Here is a 6650-nt window from a genome sequence, read left to right as displayed (position 1 = left end):
TCTTTTAACCATTAATTATCCAAACTAGTCAAACTGGTTGGTGGGTGATAACCAAGTTGTAAGCGTGTAATTGAGTCGGTGAGTTGTAAATAAATAGGTTAAACGGGTTAATGGGTCGACCTCTTTAACTAAACATAATGCAGGTCAACCGTCGATCTGTTTAACTAAACGGGCTAAATAGGTAAACCCGAGCATGGCCCTTTTTTAAGAAGAACCCAAAACCTGAATATTTTCATGTCATGTTCAGGTCGTGTCTGAAACTTTATAACATTTTTTCAAGTGTTATCCTTTTTATTTTTCGTGAATCTATGAGAAACTTGAAATAAAAATTGATACTGAACTTATTTTAAGAGATGCAACCGGAAAGGAATTTATAAAACAGTCCTAGAGACAGAATTATACCATATTTGCTTACTCTGCTATGGGATTTTTTTTAAATATCAAATATCAAAACTGCTTCAGTTTCTTATATTATAATGTATAACGGTATTGACATTGTAATTTACTTGAATATTGAATACTAGAAAACTATATTTAACGCGTGAATATACCTAATCTATACGTGTATTTTAACAAAAATGGACAAAAATGGTTATTTGACATGAAAATAAACATAGAAATATTTCTTATATTATAATGTATAACGGTAATGACATTGTAATTTACTTGAATATTGAATACCAGAAAACTATATTTAACGCGCGGATATACCTAATCTACACGTGTATTTTAACAAAAATGGACAAAAATGGTTATTTGACATGAAAATAAACATAGAAATAATATACAGAAAAATTACCAAAAGGAAAGCCCAGATTGCTCATCAAGGGCTTGCTGCAAATAACAATTGACACAGATGATGTCACTGATAGAAACAATGCACCAATAACCCCAACTGGTACCCTGTTAACTCTCCCATCTTCTTTTCACAACTTACAAATTTACTTCAGTTAAGGTCCGAATTCGACTGCAACTCGAGCGAGTTCTGAACACCAGAAAGTAGTTGAAAAGAAGCAGGAGAATGTGAGACTCAAGGCAAATGGAATGGATCGGTTTATAATAAAATTGCTTTTCTTTTTTCATGTTTGCTTGGATTCGAAATAAAAATATTTAAGATAAATTATAATAAAGTATAATGTTTACATCAAGACAGAGGCAAACGAGTAACAAACTGTGCCGCAAACCTAAATTTGGTATTATCTAATAATTTAGGTTATGGTATTAATTACATTTTTAAACAAATTATAGTCCACAAATCAATCAGGATGACCAGAGCTGGTTTAAAATCAATCACAACCTATGAACTTTTTAGTTATGTTTGTGTCGTGTCATGAATTTATATCCCTAATCTTACACCAACTATTTGTTCATAAGCAAAAACGACCATACTTAAAAGAAAAATTAAACAAGAACAAGAGTTGTATTAAAATAGTTACATTAATTAATTGATTTGTTAGATGGAATGAGCAGTGACGAAACTAGAACTTTTCAACTGGGGGGTCGTAACAGGAATTTCTTTTATACTCGTCAAACGTTCATAATTCCGCTAATTCTTAAACTCTTTTTTTGTTATTGTTATAACACGGATTTATGACCCTTTATGTTTGACTAAAGCTTTTCTTTTGCCTAATTATCTTTCTAAAATGATCTCTATATTAGTGAAAAATAATATTATATAGTTATTATTTATTTAAAATATGATAAAAAAAGAATTTACAAAAATTATATAAATCCTAAAGCAACTAGATGATAAACTAATAAAAATACACAACAAAATATCAAACAATAAAATGAAAAAAAAAAAAATCTAAATCCCTATGCTTCTTGTAAAAGAAAAAAAAACTAGTGATCATTTTTAATGAGAGCTAGCATATGTCACAACTCAAAGGTCTATCTATCGTCTACAATCTACTCTTAAATGTAGTAAAATATTAGTTTCTTTATTTTATTAACCTAAAAAACCATTTATTATCCTGCCTTCTTCATCTTCCTTTTTATTCCTCTCACCAGAAATTCACATTGTTCCCGCCCGCCGCTGAAGTTTTCTACAAAACTGCTGTTTTCACCATTTTTTTTCACTTAAACGGCTCTACAAGAACATTTTTTAAGGTTAAAACTAAAAAAAGGTTCTTCGTCGGATATGCATGTTAACATAAACTTTGGACACCGGAGGGTCAACGGACCCCCTTGACCCTCCTGTGGTTCCGCCCCTGGGAATGAGTGCATCTTGAATCATACTCCAAACAACATAAACTTTGGACATAAACTTTGGACACCGGAGGATCAACGGACCCCCTTGACCCTCCTGTGGTTCCGCCCCTGGGAATGAGTGCATCTTGAATCATACTCCAAATAGCAGCTTGGGTCATGACTCAACAACCTTTGCCTACAATAATTCAAGTTAATTTTGGCATTGATGTAACCTCTTATCACACATTTGCAATAAACAAAATCTAGAAAAATAAGACCATACAAATATACAATACTTCCGGTTGGGCCGGGCCGGTACATGTTTTCTTATCAAGAAGGTAACACAATTAACAAAGATCAAACTCAACTCATGTCATTTCTAGTCCAACTAAAAGTATATAAGATTAATACAAAAGTATTACCATCCTTACAAAACATCAACCACAAAGGAAACAAAGTCACTGAAGTTTGCTATCATAATAACATAAACTATGCACAAAAACTGACATTCTCATCATATAGTGGGACTATATGGATCCCTATAACCAAGCATCTCACTGGCTGAACCAGCCCAAAACGGGTCAACAAACATAGCTAGGCTAAAGTAAGCTTTATCTGCATTTGCAAGCCGATCTTGAAACAATGCCCACTCGCTTTTGCATCTATCTCTTACCCCTTTCCATGGAGCTTCATCGTTCTCAGACTTACCCTGAATTTGTTAAAATAATAACAGTAATAATATTAATCATGTCAGTCTGTCAGAAGTAAGAAGATGGTTGTTTAGTATTTCAAACAAAATGGTGACTCACTAGGCTACCGAGAGAAGGAACGACTTGATGAATGATCCACTGTGAATCAACAACGCCGATTTTCTCGTGTGCGGTCTGAGAGGTCATAAAGTTGATATTAACATAAGTAATAAGTTATATGACAAGAATATAAAAATGGATGATTAGCTGATTGACTGACGTTAACGCATCTTCTAAGTGCAAATCCAAACCCCATCCATGCACCCGCATCATGATTCACACCAAAAACAAATAAAGTTAATGTTAGAATTATTGTAAACAATGACATTCGAAGGGTGGATTGTTTGGCACACGTCCTATATGACCATATCGCCTTGTGACTTGAGTATGGGTATATACGAGCCAAGCCCGGCTCATGACTCGAGATAGGCTTGTTAGAAGCTCGAATCAAGTCGAAGTTAAACAAGCTCAATCCTTAAAATAAGCTTGTTTAATAAACGAGCCCAAGCTTGAGTTTCATTTATCGAGCTCTCGCAAGCCTAATAATTATATGATTTTCAACTAATGCATTAAATTTATATTTATACAAAACTATTTATTATACATAAAATTATGATAAAATAACTAATAACTAAATAATATATATTATGTTATATAAAATATATATATATAAATAACTAAAATTGTATATAAATTAATTAATAATAAATAAACACTAAGCAAAAAAAAGCGAACCACGAGCTTGAAAAAAAAGAGCAACGAGTAGAGCTCGAAAAAACAAATCACGGGCCTGACATACTGTACGGTCTTATTTTTCTTGAAAGAACGAATCATAAACTGAGCTCGAGCTCTTGTATATCAAAATGAACTGAGCTCGAGCTCTCATAAGTCAAAACGAGCCAAACTCAAGCCTAGTTGAGCTCGGGCTCGGCTTGTTTACACCCCTATACTTGATATATATCTTTACCTGAACCATATGCCACACACATCGCCACGCGGCCCGAGAGAATACACGAGCCATAATCTCTACAAATCTGAATAAAACAAGTCAAACTTGTGATGAAACCAAATTATCATGCATTACAACTTGTTTCGAGTTCCGTTCGGTTCGAATTTTAGCCGTTCGGTTCGGTTCGGTTGTAAACAAGCCAAACAACGAGCAAGCCTTCGCTCGGTTTGGCTCAGCTCATGAACAACCCTAACTTAAACATAGTTTATGGACCGCTTATTTGTCGTGATCGGGCTGCTTGTTTGTTTGGGCTGTAGGCCAACAAACAAACCAAATTGGAGATATGAGTTTGAATCCCTTGAAATCTTGAAACTTGTGACAACTAAAATATCCAACAAGCTGATCATACAAATTTAAAAACACCAAACTATCAATGATCATATATTAAATAAATATTCATAAGATTCAAACTTGTTAGCATTCTTACATTACTTGTTCACTTAAAAGTTAAAACCAATCAAAACTAATTGGAATAATATACCCAAACTTTTTAAAGCTAAAATGAAAACATAAACTTAAATTAAAAAGGTTACATTCTCCCATCATTTAAGCACCTTTTGTTATTGGGTGGTGTAGCAGTGGGATTAACCATTGATGTTGAAGGCATTGTATAAGATATGATAATCATGTCCACCATTGTCTGTATTTGGTAAGTATGTATCTCGCTTGTCAACTCGGTCGAGCCACCCCTAGTCGTGGCCCGCTGCCACGAGTGTGAGCTCAAGCTCGACAACACATAAGCCCGACTGAAATGCTCATATGTAGAACGGTTCACCATTCTCTCTATCATTTCCCTCAACTCGGCCATCAAACCAACAACTAACACATCATCTCCACGGCCCGACACAGAACACGCCAACTTTTTTCAACATTCTTCGAGTAACGACACTGCCGACGTTAAATTATCACTTTCAGCCATCCTTCGGGCCTCAGCTATCACCTCGAAGGCCATAAGCCAGTTCTTTTGTCGGTCAACTTCTATCGACACTTTTTGGTCTCCCAAAGCTGTCTCGGGCCTTGAGATCATCACATCTTCGTTGTCACCAACCACGACCATTGTTTTCTTTACCGGGTCCGTATAAGTAACTTTAAATTTCGCAATGACATTTCGTTACCCACTGGAATATCCATTTCTATGAGAAAATTTCTGTCTTCTTCAGCATATAAATCGCCAACTTCAATATATCCTGATCTTCTATTATCATCCATACACGCTTTGTAACTCCCGGCTTTAATAGACCCGAGCTGTAACACGGGATGTCACACTTGACTTCAACTCGCAGTTCTTGAACCACAATGCTCAAAAGCCCGCCAATACACTGAGCAAAACCGTCTTGTGTCACATTCTCCGAATTTACAAACGAAAACATCCCTCCGGAATGCTCAGCTATATAGTGTAATGCACATGCATCATGATTCACACCAAACCCAAATGTGTGAATAGGCACACGAGATTCGCCTTTTTTTAACTTGAATAGAAGGTAAAAGAGCCTGATAATCAGTTTTAAACCCGGGATTTAGCAGGAGGACACTAGTGTAATACGTGTCTTGCTCGTCTGACAGCAATATCATACTACTAACGGGATTCTTGAATTTGCGGTCGGTCATCACTTTGGCTCCCTTTATTAGGGCCTCGGTTATATTGGACCCACCGTCAGCAACCAACGAGTTAATCAGATGTAAAGATTCTTGTTTCCCACTTTCGGTCATGCGACGAAGTGGGAAAAGGCTACGAGCTATAGTAGAAAATATTGGATTCAAATTTAATATTATAAAATATGATATTATCGTTTATTCCATTCATTTCCATTCTTTTCATTTTCCTTTCCTTTAATTCATTTTCCTTTCCTTTTCATCCATTCAATTCCTTCCAAAATGGAAGGAAAGAATTTACACTATAAAACCCTCCATTTTCCTTTTCTTTCCTTTGCTTTCTTTCCTTTAATGAAACTCTGGAACACACTTATTGTTCTTTCCTTCCTTTAATGAAACTCAGGAACACAACATTTTCTTTCCATCCCTTCATTTCCTTTCCTTTCCCTTGTTAAATGAAACTCAGGAACAGAGCGTAAGTGATAGGGATAGTTTGACTTTGTTTTTGAATCCAATTATGAGACTATTGTATTTATATACTCTTTCCTGGCCATACTTGGTTGGAATGAATAAACAGAAATCAAAACCCTCTCTGATAATTTTCATGGTATCAGAGCAGGGCCACTTACTAAACCTATAAACCCTAGTTGCTCCAAAACGTTATCAGGGCCGGAAGTGAAGATGCTAATACCGGTGACAAGAACAACCATAAAACCATCGACCCCAGTTCACCCTACTATATCCATCCATCAGATTACCCTAAACAAATGCAGGTCAACGACTTACTTACTGATCTAAACTATAGTGATTGGTGCCAGGAGATGACCAATTCTATTTGCCAAGAATAAGATGGGTTTCGTTGATGGCTCTCTTCCTAAACCGGATCAGACCAAAGACACATATATGGCTTGGCTTCGTTGTGATGCTATGATTAAGGGGTGGCTAACCACCGCCATGGAGAAAGATATTCAAGGGAGTGTGAAGTACACTAACACTTCGCTAGAAATATGGTCAGACCTAAGAGAGCGGTTTGGAAAGGAAAGCGCGCCGCGGGCTTATGAGCTTAAGCAATCACTTACGATGGCAAGATAAGATGGCTCCTCTGTCTC

The 6650-nt window shown here is 35.9% G+C and overlaps 1 pseudogene; it reads right to left on the bottom strand.

The window, feature by feature from the left end:
* Positions 1–2704: 2704 nt before the first annotated feature.
* LOC143571942 (E3 ubiquitin-protein ligase WAV3-like) lies at positions 2705–5694 on the bottom strand (annotated as a pseudogene).
* Between the last annotated feature and the right edge of the window lie 956 nt (positions 5695–6650).

This window comes from Bidens hawaiensis, unplaced genomic scaffold (genome assembly GCF_021521415.1).
Source record: "Bidens hawaiensis isolate Kalapana, Puna unplaced genomic scaffold, B.hawaiensis_p1.1 tig00025633_1, whole genome shotgun sequence".
Taxonomy (NCBI): Eukaryota; Viridiplantae; Streptophyta; class Magnoliopsida; order Asterales; family Asteraceae; genus Bidens; species Bidens hawaiensis.
Note: the sequence above shows the minus strand (reverse complement) of the source record. Positions and strands in the feature narration are given on the sequence as shown.